General features: G+C 45.4%; 1 protein-coding gene across 9 annotated transcripts in view; it reads left to right on the top strand.

Annotated features, from left to right (window-relative positions):
• ZBED4 (zinc finger BED-type containing 4) overlaps positions 1–13,740 on the top strand; it is a 41,936-nt gene that overhangs the window by 8,948 nt on the left and 19,248 nt on the right. For 4 of the 9 annotated variants that reach the window (XM_072596532.1, XM_072596530.1, XM_072596528.1 and 1 more), the window contains exon 3: positions 8,845–8,920. The exons of the other annotated variants lie outside the window; for them this stretch is intronic. The gene's annotated coding sequence lies outside the window, so the exon portion shown is untranslated. The remainder of the gene's footprint in view (positions 1–8,844; positions 8,921–13,740) is intronic. 9 annotated transcript variants of the gene reach the window in all.

Genomic DNA, 13,740 nt, shown 5'->3' with positions numbered 1-13,740 from the left:
GCAGTATACAGCCTTGTCATGGTCTTTTGCCAGTCTTAAACCAATCAGCTGTTCCATATTTGGTTCTAACTGTTGTTTCTTGGCCCAAGTACAGGTTCCTCAGGAGACAAGTAAGGTGATCTGGTCCTCCCTCTCTCTGAGGACTTGCCATAGTTTATTGTGATCCACACAGTCAAAGGCCTAAGTGTAGTCAATGAATCAGAAGTAGATGTTTTCCTAGAACTCCTTGCTTTCTCTATAAGCCAGTGAATGTTGGCAATTTGGTCTCTAGTTCCTCTGCCTCTTCAAAGACCAACTTGTTCTTCTAGTACTTCTCAGTTCACATATTGCTGAAGCCTAGCTTGCAGAATCTTAACTTTGCTGGGCTGTGAAATGAGCACAAATACTCAGTAATCTGAACATTCTTTGGCATCACCGCCCTTTAGGATTGAGATGAAAATTTGTCTTTTCCAATCTAGTGGCTACTGTTGAGTTTTCCAAATTTCTTGGCCTATTCAGTGTAGCATTTTAACAGTATCATCTTTTAGGGATTTAAATAGCTCAGCTTCAATTCCATCATCTTCAGGATGTCTGCCTTGATCAGTAACCACACCATCCTGGTTCCTGGTGATGTCAGGGTCTTTCTTTTATAGTTCTTCTGTGTATTCTGACACATAGTAGGCACTTTACAAATGTTTATTGAATGATTAGAACTGATTTGTTAACTTCCCTCAGTCTAAATTTCCTCCCCCTTAAAATGGTGATCTTTTTATTTTAAAAATACGTTTATTTATTTTTACTTTCCTTTTGTCCTTCCCACTGCCCCTCCTGTCCAACAACAAAAAAGTCCCCTAAAAAATAGTGCCCTCCCCTTAAGTATGTGTAGTCTCTGTCTGTCTCTGCATCTTATGTTGAGTGCCTTCCTAGTAATCCATCTTCATTCCGCTGGATCCGTGGTTGATCATGGCCTTGATAACCCTTCAGAGTTTCTTTTCTCTTTCACGTTGTTCTCACCGTGTGAATTGTTCCCTCATTTCTGCTCCCTTTACCCCCTTCCTCACTTCCTGTGGAATTGTCCTTTTCATCATTTTCAGCACAGTAATAGTTCATTACATTCTTATACCACATCATGTTTAGCTCTTCCTCAATAGTAAGAGACTCCCTTAGTCTCTGATTTGGGGTTGCCGTAAACATTTTAGGACACAGAGGTACTTTTCTTCTTTCTTTGACTTCTTTAGGGTATAAGCCTGATTATGTATAGCTTAGTAACCTTTGGGGCACAGTTCCAAATTGCTTTCTAGAATGACTGGACAATTCACAACTCTAACAGCAATACTCTTGTGTGTCTGCATTCTCACAGATCCAACTTAGGATATTTGTCATTTTCTTCTTTTGTAATTTTTACCAATCTGATGGGTTTGAGGTAGTGCCTTGGAGTTGCTTTAATTATCAGTGATTTAGAGAATTTTTTCCATATTGTTAACCATTGATGGGTTGAATTTCTTAGAAAACTGCCTGTTTATATCCTTTATATCCTTTGAATATTGACTGGTGCTATTGAAAAGGTGCTTAGTCTTCTAAATTTGAATCAGTTACTTATGTATGAAACCTTTATCAGAGAAACCATCTGTTTTTTCACTCATTAACTTTTTTCCCTTCTAGTTTTAACTATCTTAGGTTTGTTTGTGTAAAAGCTGCTAAATTCTTTTTTTTTTTTATGGTGCCAATTTTAAATAACTTTTATTCTCCAGGACAAGAATTGCATTTCCACTTGTTTACAGTACTGATAAAGTGCAATGTTGTTGACTTCTTTCCCCTCTGCACACATTCAAGTATTCAGAATGCCCAGATTTATACAGTAGCTTAAATGTTACTTTTAAACTGCTTACTGCCTTGGCTACAAATTTTGAGTCCTTCAATTTTTGGAAAAGCTGTGTGGAATGCTCTTTCTTTGTTGTTTAGTCCGCCTCTTCAATGGTGGGTCCAGAAGAAGCACCTCCAGATGGGGCTGCTCCACCCCCTGGGAATCCATCAGGCATGCCTCCTGGCATGCCCCCTGCACTCTGGAACAGCTTGGTAATGATGGGGTTGCAGACCTTCTCCAACTCTTTCTGCTGATGCTCGAATTCTTCCTTCTCAGCAGTCTGGTTCTTATCCAGCCAGTTGATTATTTCATTACATTTGTCAAGGATCTTCTGTTTGTCTTCACCACCAATTTTGCCTTGCAGTTTTTCATCCTCCACTGTAGCCTTCATGTTGAAAGCATAAGATTCAAGAGAATTCTTGGAAGACACCTTGTCTTTCTGCTTCTCATCCTCAGCCTTGTATTTCTCAGCCTCCTGGACCATACGCTCAATGTCTTCCTTGTCCTTTATCATTGGTGATGGTGATCTTGTTCTCCTTCCTGTTATCCAGAAACACTGAGAATGCCATTTGCATCAGTGTCAAATGTCACTTCAATCTGAGGAACACCTCTGGGTGCTGGGGGGATTCCTGTGAGCTCAAATTTGCCAAGCAGGTTGTTATCCTTTGTCATTGCCCTCTCACCTTCATAAACCTGAATAAGCACACCAGGCTGGTTGTCCGAATAGGTGGTAAATGTCTGTCTGCTTGGTGGGGATGGTGGTTTTATGTTTGGTCAGAACAGTCATAACTCCACCAGCAGTTTCAATTCCAAGGGAAAGAGCAGCAACAACAGCAACAAGTCCTGCACATTCTCAGATTTATCTCCAGACAAGATGGCAGCCTGGACAGCTGCATGATAAGCAACAGCCTCATTAGGACTGATACTCTTGTTGAGCTCCTTGCCACTGAAGAAGTTTTGCAGAAGCTTCTGGATTTTAGGAATTTGAGTGGAACCACCCACCAGGAAGATGTCATGAATCTGTGATTTATCTAGCTTGGCATCCTTAAGGCCTTTTCCACAGGGTCCAGTGTGCCACGGAAGAGATCAGCATTCAGCTCTTCGAAACGGGCTCGAGTGACTGATGTATAGAAGTCGATACCTTCATAGAGGGAGTCAATCTCAATACTGGCCTGGGTACTAGAAGAGAGGGTGCGTTTTGCACATTCACAAGCGGTGCGAAGACGGCGAACAGCCCTCTTGTTCTCACTGATGCCCTTCTTGTGCTTTTGCTTGAACTCCGCAATGAAATGGTTGACCATTCTGTTGTCAAAGTCCTCCCCACTCAAGTGGGTGTCCCCAGTCGTGGACTTGACCTCAAAGATGCCATCTTCAGTGGTAAGAATGGAGACATCAAAAGTACCACCTCCAAGGTCAAAGATCAACGCATTTCTCTCGGCACCAACCTTTTTGTCCAAGCCATAAGCAATAGCAGCAGCAGTTGGGTCATTGATGATTCGGAGCACGTTGAGACCAGCGATGGTGCCAGCATCTTTAGCGGCCTGCCATTAGGAATCATTGAAATAGGTTAGTATTGTGACGACGGCATTTGTGACAGTCTTCCCAATGTAAGCTTCAGCAATTTCTTTCATCTTGGTCAAGACCATAGAAGACACTTCCTCTGGATAGAAACTTTTGGTCTCCCCTTTGTACTCCACTTGGACCTTAGGCCTGCCTGCATCATTCACCACTGTAAAAGGCCAGTGCTTCATGTCTGACTGTACAACTGCATCATCAAATCTGTGACCCATCAGATGTTTGGCATCAAAAACTGTGTTGGTGGGGTTCATTGCAACTTGATTCTTTGCAGCATCACCGATTAAACGTTCTGTGTCGGTGAAGGTGACATAGCTGGGGGTGGTCCTGTTTTCTTGGTCATTAGCAATGCTCTCCACTTTCCCATGTTGGAAGACTCCCACACAGGAGTAAGTGGTGCCAAGATCAATGCCACCTTCGACATGGTTGCTGGGGAATCGGGGGGTCATAGCTGACCACTGTGGAGAAAGAAGAGCTGCTGCTGTGCTGAGTACATAAGCTGCTAAATTCTGTATAACCAAAACTATCCCTTTTGTCTTGCATGATCATGTTCAGTCATGAACTCTCCCCCACTTCATAGTCCTGAAAGGTGATTTTTTTCTTGTGCCTCTAATTTATTGAAGATCTGACCCTTTCATATCATATGGTCCCATTTGGTGGCCTTTTCCAAGATTGCCGCCATTCCACCACTAGGAGACCATACCATGGACCTGAGAAACCCAGGCAGGCTTCCATGATTGCTTTGGGCTGGCTGGCCCCCAGTGCCTTCTTAGCGTTATTGGCCAGCATGTGCTGTATCAGCTCCTACCCATTTGGCTTCTTCTGTTTATTTGCCAAGACTTAGTCAGTTGTACCCATTAGTCCTTTGCTGCTGTACCGTTGCCACCCTGATATTTGGGTATCTGTGTGACCTTTCCCTCTGACTGCGACCTCTCTGGGGCATGTGTCATGTAGTGAGATTCCTCAGCAGAAGGGGGTGCACACTTGAGTGACTCATCTACCCAAATGGATTTTTATTATTGTTAATATAACTTCTTGTCCTAGAGTAGTGCTATGTAAAACAACCTGGCAGGATGAGGTCCCAGGCCATTGCAGCAATCCTGGTACTAAGTGGGAAGGTCCTTCTGTAACACAGTATGAAAAAAGATGACCATACATAAAACTGCAAATCTGTTATATACAACTGGCTATTCTTTTTAAATATATAATAAAGTCATCTTAATTTGTTTCCTTTTTTCCTTCCCTCTTCCTCCCCTACCCTAGAGATGGCTACTATTAGACAATATGTAAAATTATTCTGTATGTACTTCTGTTTATCAGTTCTTTCTCTGGATGCAGAGAGCATCTTCATTTGTTCTTTAAAATTTGGTTACTTATAATAGTCAAAATGACCTGTTTGCTCAAAGTTGTCCTTAAAACAATATTGCTGTTACTGTATACAGTGTTCTCTTGGTTTGCTCATTTCCCTCTTCATTATTTCATGCAATTCTTTCCATGTTGTTCTAAGACATCAGGCTCATCATTTCTTACAGCACGGTAGTATTCCTTCACAATCATACCACAGCTTGTTCAGCCGTTCCCTAATGGACAGGCATCTGCCATTTCCAGTTCTTTGCTACAAACAAGAGAGGTACTGTAAACATTTTAGAATCTATAGGTTATTTTCCTTTTTCCCTTATCATCTTTGGAAGTAGACTTAATTGTGGAATTGCTGGATCAAAATGTATAGGCAGTTTCATAACTCTTTGAACATAATTCCAAATCTTTCCCCAAAATGGTTGGATCAGTTCTCAATTTCACCAACAATGAATTAGTGTCCCAGTTCTTCCACATCCCCTTCAATATTTGTCACTTTCCCCTTCAAACATTTTAGCTAATCTGGTAGGTGTAAATTGATATCACAGGGTTGTTTTAATTTGCATTTCTTTAATCAGTAATGGTTTAGAGCATTTATTCATATAACTATAAATTGTTTTGATTTCTTCATTGGAAAACTGCCTGTTCATATCCTTTAACCATTTATCAATTGGGAAATGACTCATAGTCTTAAAGTATTTGACAAAGTTCTTTTTGTATTTGAGGCATAAGATCTTTACCTGAGAAACTGTCTAAAATTTATTTTCCAATTTTCTGCTTTCCTTCTGATCTTGGCTATATTTGTTTTATTTATGCAAAACTGTTTTAATTTAATATAATTGAAATTACCCATTTTACAACTAACTTTGCTCCCTATCTCTTGTTTATTCATAAATTATTTGCTTCCCCATAAGTCTGATAAGTAATATATTTCATGATGTTGAAATTTTCTTGTAATATCTCTCTTTATTTCTGGTTCATGTATCCATTTTTGACCTCATCTTAGTAAATGGCATAAGGTATTGGTCTATGCCCAATTTCTGCCATACTGCTTTCCAATTTTGCCAACAAGCTTTACTTTTTCTGGGGGATATCGTAATGCTTTAAAAATGCCTTACTGACATGAGCACCGAACAGCAGTGAAAGACCCACTGAGCTTGCTTAGCTTATTTATGTTTAAATTAGCTTCAGCGTATGACACGTTGTAATTTTTCTGTCTGAGAGAAATTTTGTTGGGCAGATAAGTAGGATTTCTGATCAGATATTCAGATGTAAGAATACAGCTTGAAGGCTGGGGACAGTGGTGCCATCAGTGTTGTGAAGGAGTACTCAGAGTGTGGGTGGGAGGTAGTTGGAAACAGCACTGAGAGGAGGTGTAGAGGCCAGCAGCTCGGGGTCCCTGGCCTGGGTCTGAGCTGAGAGCCCAGGAAGGGGGACGGTGACGCTCCAGGGTGCTAAGAGGTCAAAAAGGAAGTAGCTGGAGGACAGACCTTGTGTGCACCTTCCTGAGGTCAGCAGGCTGCAAGGACAGAGGCCAAAGGCCATTTGGAGGGTGAGGAGCAGATCTAGGTCCAGCAGGGTCATTTGGAGGCCTTTGATGAGGATCATGGCCCAAATGCCATTTTAAAGGCAGAGGGAAAGAAAATTTTGGAGAAGGAGAATTTTGGGGGCAGAGATAGGGTGGATGTGGAAGTGAGGGCTTGAGGGAGGTGTGGGAGAAGTGGTGATGAGAAGGCAAAGAGCAGGAGTAGTTGCTCTCGTTGGACAGGCTCCACCTACCACACTCTGCCATCTGGCTCTCACACATAGCCTGTGCCTTCCCTCTCCATGCCTGGAGCATCCCCCCCACCCCCACTATTGCCTCACAGAATCCCTCTTCCTTGGAGACAGCTCAGATATCACTTTTTGTGACTGAAAGTCTCTCCCGATTCCCTCAGCTGCTAGTTCTCTTCCTCCCACCATCTTGCGTTTAACTGCATCCTCTGTCTGTATTTGATCACTTCCTTTACTTGGTTCTCCCATTATAGTGTGAGCCCTTTGAGAGCAGGGATCAAGTCATTCTTTGTGTTTATACTCCAGGCTTTGGCACACAGTAGGTGCTTAATCAGTTCTTGTAGATTGAAGGCGGCTTGCTGCAATAGCCCATGTATGGGTCAGCTGAGTGGGAGGGTCTGGCCAGAGTAGGGAGCTCAGACAAATGTGTTCACTTGACCTGGGACTGTTTCTCTTCTGTAAAAGAGTGAGGGAGATGCAGGATGGGTGATCACTTTGGGTGACCTGCTGGGCCACTCCGGCTTCAGATGTTTGGTTTCCTATGGTCCAACTGCCCCTAGGCTGTAGTCGTTAATAATATGGGCCTTAAACTGATCAGGATGGGAAGGTAGGGAGGGGTTGTGAGGGGCCCAAGTCAGGATGAGTTTGGGCCAGGGCACTCAAGGGTTTGACAAGCATTCTATTGTCACTTTAATCACTGATCTGAGTATTTAACATTGGGAATTTCACAGTTGGATTTGGATGAGTCACAAGTAACATGACTTAAGAAACATTTTAATTCAAAATATGTAATTGTATCTTTTACCCAAAGATAAATATTAGTAGGTTAGCAGTGGCAAATATTTAGAATATTTAAAACTTTGAATTCCTCAGTTTCAAGTGAAGTCATCACAAAACAATTCAGCTGGAAAGTTGGCCTTGGGAAAAGCTGTACATTTGTGTTGAAATGATGAGGAATGATTCCAAATGAGGTGGCACATCTTAGGACGGTCTCTGCACGATTTTGTGAAGGAGGTTGATGTCCTTATAGAAGGAGCCTTGGGCCATTTGCTCAGTGACACTGAAGGCCGGACGTGACAGGACCTGCTGCCAGGGGGAGAGGGGTATGGGCTTCAAGATAGCCAGGACTCCTCTCTTAATGAAGCTCTGCCCTGAAGGGGAGCTGCAGGTATTTTGTGAGGGTAATGGCCTAGAAGGGGAGGAAAGTTGAAAAAGTGGTATGTCTGCAGACAGACATTAAGTGTCTTCTGTCTACAAGGCTCTGGATTGGGTGCTAAGGTTAGAAAGATGGACCTCCAGACCCCATGTAAAGAGATGTGTGTGGTCACCATAACTGGAGGAGGTTTGGTACATGGTCTGACTGTTGAAGGAAGTGAGGGATTCCAAGCATCAATGTGGGGAGTGAGGAACAGGCTGTTCAAGGAAACTGAGGTGGAGATGCAGTGGCATATTGAGCTAGACCAATTGGAGTCTGTGCCCCTGTGAACTAGGGAGGAAGAAGCCAGCTGGCCCAGCCTGAGATAGGGCCACACCTGTGCTTTGGAAAGACCTCTTGGAGGTGAGTGGAGAAGGTCTCCCTCCAAGGGGCTATCTGTCTGACCTGGGACACTAGTGGTGATCATGGTGGCCCAGCAACCAGGGTGAGCCAGGCTCTTGTCAGACTTGGTAATATGGCATATGGGGAGAGGAAGAGGCAGTTCCTTCTCCTGCCTAGATGCCTCTTGAGCAGGGCTCTCTCAGCTGTGATGGGAGTCCTGTAGACTTTGGAGGAGTCCTGTCAGGTGCTTCTCAGGGCTGACCTGCCTGCTGAGAACCAGGATCTTGCTTGAAGAGCTTCCAGGGCCTTTGACACTTTCTTAGAAATAACTGTTGGTTTTCTGCAGCTCAGGAGTGAGTCATCCTGCCCTAAAAATGCAGACCAAGGGCAGATGCACCACAATGACTTCTTTCTGTTTCTGTTTCTGTAAGGTGTTGGTTAGTTGGTGACCCTTTGCTGTGTGTGAAAGCTGAATAATAACAGCCTCTTTTACTTTAACGTTTGCAAAACGTTTTATGAGGTTATCTCTGTCCACCTTATTCCCATTTTACATCTGAGAAAACTAAGGGGAGAGAGGTTAAGTGGTATGCCTTAGCTCACACAGCGAGGGAGTATCCTTGACAGGATTCAAATTCAAGTCTTCCTAGCACCCACTGTCTGTTTTTGTCTGCTGTGCCACAGGACAGATACTGCTGATGTGCTGTTCCTTGTAGCTACAGACTTGCCATAGACAGCATGATGTTTGTTTTGTCCTTCACAGAAAACCAGCGATTCTGACCTTCTGGAGCAAAATTAGCAAGGAGCCACTGAGTCTCTTGTGGAATCTCCTCGTCCAGGTTAGAAATGTCAGCCCTTTCTTCTGTTCCCCGCCCCCCCACACTGACCTGCTTATTTCCTTTTTACTTTTTAAATAAAAGTTTTATTGCACTCTTTTGTTTAGATGTCACCTTCATTTCCTGGTGTGGCTTTCTCTTTCCCAGAGAGCCATCCTTAATAACAAAGGGACAGAGAGAGAAAACAGTGTAGCAAAGCAAATGGACATTTCTTTTTAAAAACATTCCATTTTATTTTATCTTCAGGACCAAATAGAATCCCTCCTCCCACCTTCTCCCCACCTATTGACAAGGCAAGGAAAAGAAAACCCATTACAACTATAGAGAGACATACGACAGATGTCCACATTTAGCCATGTTCCAAGGCTTAAAAAAAAAGCAGGAAAAAGAAAGAAATTGGCTTCCGTCTGCACCTTGGCCCATCCGGTCTCTCTCTGGAGGTGGATGGCATTTTTTTCAGGAGTTCCTGGGATTTGAGTTGGGCTGTTGTCTTGATCGAATAGCTAAGCCTTTCACAGCTGATCATTGCACAGTGTTCTCCTGGTTCTGCTCATTCCATTTGTATCATGTTATATAAGTCTTCCCCAGTTTCTCTGAAACCATCCTCCTTGTCACTTCTTATAGCAGAGTTGTATTGTGTTAGACATCTCTGTTTCTGTCTCACCACTTCTTTAGCCATCCCCCATGACCACTATTTCAGAGAGGCTGGCATAGTGTTTCCCACCCATAGGCCTCCACCTCCGATGCAGAGAAGAGGAGAGGGGCCTGCTCCTAGCTCTTCGTGGGTCATCATTTTACCATTTTCAATTTGGATGATTGTGTTCTTTCCATTGACCACACACTATTGTAATCGTGTCCATGGCTGGTGATTGCCAGGCCCTGGAGATACAAAAAACTGCAAAATGCCACCCATCCTGCCCTCCCAAAGCTTTCAGTGTAGTGGGGAAGCAACATACATGCAAGAGTGTGCTTGAGAAGGCCCCGGGATGTGTAATTCATTCATAATGATTACAACTTTCCAGAAGTGAAATGAGTCCCCCACCCCCAATTCTTCATGAAAGGCAGCCCTGCCTGGGAAAATTCAGGAGGTCCTGGGTTTGAATCCTGCTTTTGAATCAGACCTGGGACAAAGCTCTCCATGTGATCATGGGTCAGTTTAGCCTCTGAAGGTGCTTGCTGACTCTCACTCTGTGCCCGGGGAATGTCATAGTGAGCAGAGAGGGAAGAGAGGCAGATGGCATGGCATGATCTTCATGGCCAAGCCTGCTCACTCTAATGACTTCTTTTGGGTGGTCTTTTCAGTTCCCTTGCTTTCATTCTCGAGTCTGTCTTTTCTTTGCAGGTCACAGGACCCCTTCTCATGTGGGCCATTGAGGCCAGGCCCTCATGGCACTGATGAGTTGCCACCCTTCTTTCTGGGCTTCTCTACTCATCATATTCATCGTTTCCTCTGGTACTGCATTTCCTGTACCCAAACTTGTGGGGCAGTTCCCCAATTACTGTACGTAAAATATAGAAAATAGAATTTTCTTTCCAATTCTTTTCTCTGGCAAAAGGTGTTGTTCCACATAGTTTAGTTTGTGGGGGGCCTCTCTGTTTATCCTTGACCTCCTTGGGGCCTGGCAGTGGGATTTGGGGACCGAGGGGTGTGGACATTATTTCCACTTTCTTTGCGTCATTCCAGATTTCTTGGTTCACAGCTCTCGTATTCTCCTCTTCCCTCTCATCTCTGAATCCCTTTGTCTCTTCCTTCTGTTTCTTGTCTTTAGTCCTCTCTGTGGGTGGTGGTCCAGCTGTCACACTGGGCCGCCTCTAGAGCCCCTGGACTGGCTTCATGGCCCCAGGCAACCCCCTCTGCTCTTCCACTCAGCTCCCACAGCTTTACAGAAACTTTTCTGAGTGTCGGCCTGCCACGTATACCCCTTGTTTCTAATTCTGCCCTTTGAGGCCAGGCAGAGGCTGTTTACTCTTTCCTTTCCATGCCCCACAGCCAGCTCTTCAGATCCTGAGACAGTGACCAGAACCACCCTGCACCATCTACACTGAGTTTTCCCAGATCTCTGAGGCCTTCTCAATCTCCTGGGTGCTTTCCCCTTCCTGGCGTGTGAGTTCCCGCCTGATGTGGGTGGGCAGGCCATCTCCCTTCTGTCACACCCTTGACTCCTATTGACTTTTGAGTTGCTGTGCTGGAAGGAAAGACTTTCATTTGTCCCGCTTACATTTCATCTTCTTTGATCACATGCTAGGATCAGCCAGCTCTTATCTGTGGTAACTTCCCTCCCATCTTTACCGTCTGTGCATTGAATAGTCATGTGGCCAGGCTTTTTGTCCATAATATGCTAAGCAGCCCAAGCTGGAACACCGATCCTGGAGGCACCTGCTTTAAATACCTTGCTAATTTGCACTCTTGTCTCTCACACTTCTCTTGGTCCCTTCCATCTGAATATTCTGTTAGAGACTTTGTTTTGTAAAAATCTGGGTAAACATTTCTCTATGTAGCGTATAAACACCAGGTCACCAGATCTGCTTCCAACTCAGTTACCGCAACCATCACTGAGGGGAGAAGTCAGTGGGAAGATGGGGCCAACTGCTGGCCAGCTACCACCAATGGGCAAGTGAACAGGCACAGTAGCCCGCCCTCACCCCAAAACTGGTCCTGCTTCCAGCATCGTCCTCACAGCCCTCATCTGAGAAGGCAGCTCCTGTGGAGAAGGGACTAGCCATCACTACCTGCTGCCACCCACAGGACAGTCACCCTCTGAGCTGAAGCAACAGGGCCTTGAGGGAGAGAGACAAGAGGCAGCAGGTGCTGGGCAGCTCTAGCCACCTCCACACTTTCACCACCATCTCCCCTCAGTCTCTGATAGAGACAGCCCAGGAGCCTGAACCCAAGAGCCTGCCCTGTGCCCTCTGCCCCATTCTAGGAAAATGCAGTCTGGGGCCTGCTCCTTCAGAGGCTGCAGCCACAGAGAGTGAGGACTCAGACAAGGACATGCTGCCGCCAGAGTCCTTGGCCCTTGAGGGCGGGGTTCAGCATCAGAAGCTGATTAGATTTCATCAGTGGGAATGGCAGGAAAGATGAGGCCGGACCATCCGCCTTGCTGCTGCCCCTGAAGGCCCAGGGGCCTTTGCATCTGCTGGACTTGTAACTCAGACCTTCTCCCTGTGCTGTGTGTGTCCTGAGCAGCCTGGGAACACTTGGAGAGCAGTCTCTGGTTCTGCCGTATCTCCAGGCCTTGGCACAGTCTCTGGTTTTGCCGTATCTCCAGGCCTTGGCACAGTCTATGGTTCTGCTGTATCTCCAGGCCTTGGCACAGAGTGAGAGCCTACTGAACGCTTCTTTCATTCATACTGTTTTCTTCTTTGGACACTCTGGTTTAACAGAGAGAAAGGAAATGAAATTCCTCTGGTGTGACATGTTCTGGACCAAGGTAGGCTTGGTCTTTGTGATTGCTACTTCTGCTTTTGGAGAGCCCTTCACATGAGCGTTAAATGATGCATCTGAGAATATTAGTCCCGCTGAAAGACCTGCGTGGTGCAGACTCTTCTCTTCCCTTCTTTAATCATTGGAATGTAGGGCTTTCTTCAGTTCTGTAATATCTCTTCCTGTTCTAAGGAATCTTTTTAAAAAAATTATTTTATAATTTTTCCATCACCTTGATTTCTGAATATATTTCATCCTGCTTTCTTACCAGAGGCAGCTCTTTTAGCAGACACTTTAAAAGAATGAAAAAAGATTGAGTCAGTTAAGGCGTAAGTCATTAAGGGGCTGCTGTGTCAGACACTGAAGCTACCAAGATAAAAAGCAGTAGATCCCTGATGCCCTGGGGAGCTTCCCTTCATTCTCCTGGAGGCAGAGATGACATGTACCCAAGATGGATACCAGTACTCTGGATGGGAGGGTCCCTGAGGCCCTGGAGGGTAGGTGGTGAGGAAGGCAAAGAATGCCAGGGAAGAGGAGGGAGTGAAGGGGGCCAGCCAGAGCTGAGGGGCTGTGCATATCTGGGGCAGGAGGAAGGAGAAGGAAAGTGAGACCAGTTTGGAAAGGCAGGTTGGGAGCAGGCCATGCCGAGGATTTCATATTTGATCCTCGATATAGGCAGTAGGGGGCCACTGAGTGATCAGATTGGAGCTGCAGCCTACGGACAGTCAGTTTGTAGGGACAGGGAGGCCAAGGGAGCAGCTGGGGCATGGAGAGAGCACAAGGAGGAGTATGTTACTGAGGCTGCTTGGGGGAATGCATGGTGGCACCCTGGGTGGGAACAGGAAGTTCAGAGGAGGGGGGCCCACCTCGAAATGACAAAGAGGTTTACAGGACATCCAGTGGAAAAGTGTTTGAGAGACCAAGGCTGGCGGTCTTGTGCATAGAGACATTTCTCCCCAGGGGAGCTGGGGGTGGGTGCCCTGTTAGAGAATGTCCAGAGGAAAAAGAAGACAGACTTCATCCCCCAGCAGGACTGGGCTGGGCCTTAGGGGCTCCTAGGATGAGCAACCTGCCCATCAGCTGAGTGACTGTATGTGTGGTATTTCACACTCATAGACCCCTGCCTCTGTAGGAGGGCTGCACGTGCAAGGCACGTTTTTCTCAGCCCTTCATATCTCCATGATCTCTCAGAAATCTGAGTGGCTTAGGAAGCACAGATTCCTACTATTTCCCCAGTAGCCATTTTGGACTGAGTTTGGATCCAGCTCTTGGCACTTGGAGCCTCTCACTAACTGAGAAAACTGTCTGCCTCTGTTTCCCCACGAAATGGGAGAATAACCACATCTCCCTCCCAGGGTTATTGTGAGCAACAAATAAGGTCTGTCTGTAAAGCCCTGAG

This window comes from Notamacropus eugenii, chromosome 3 (assembly GCF_028372415.1).
Source record: "Notamacropus eugenii isolate mMacEug1 chromosome 3, mMacEug1.pri_v2, whole genome shotgun sequence".
NCBI classification, from domain to species: domain Eukaryota; kingdom Metazoa; phylum Chordata; class Mammalia; order Diprotodontia; family Macropodidae; genus Notamacropus; species Notamacropus eugenii.
This window is presented reverse-complemented; position numbering and strand designations above follow the sequence as displayed.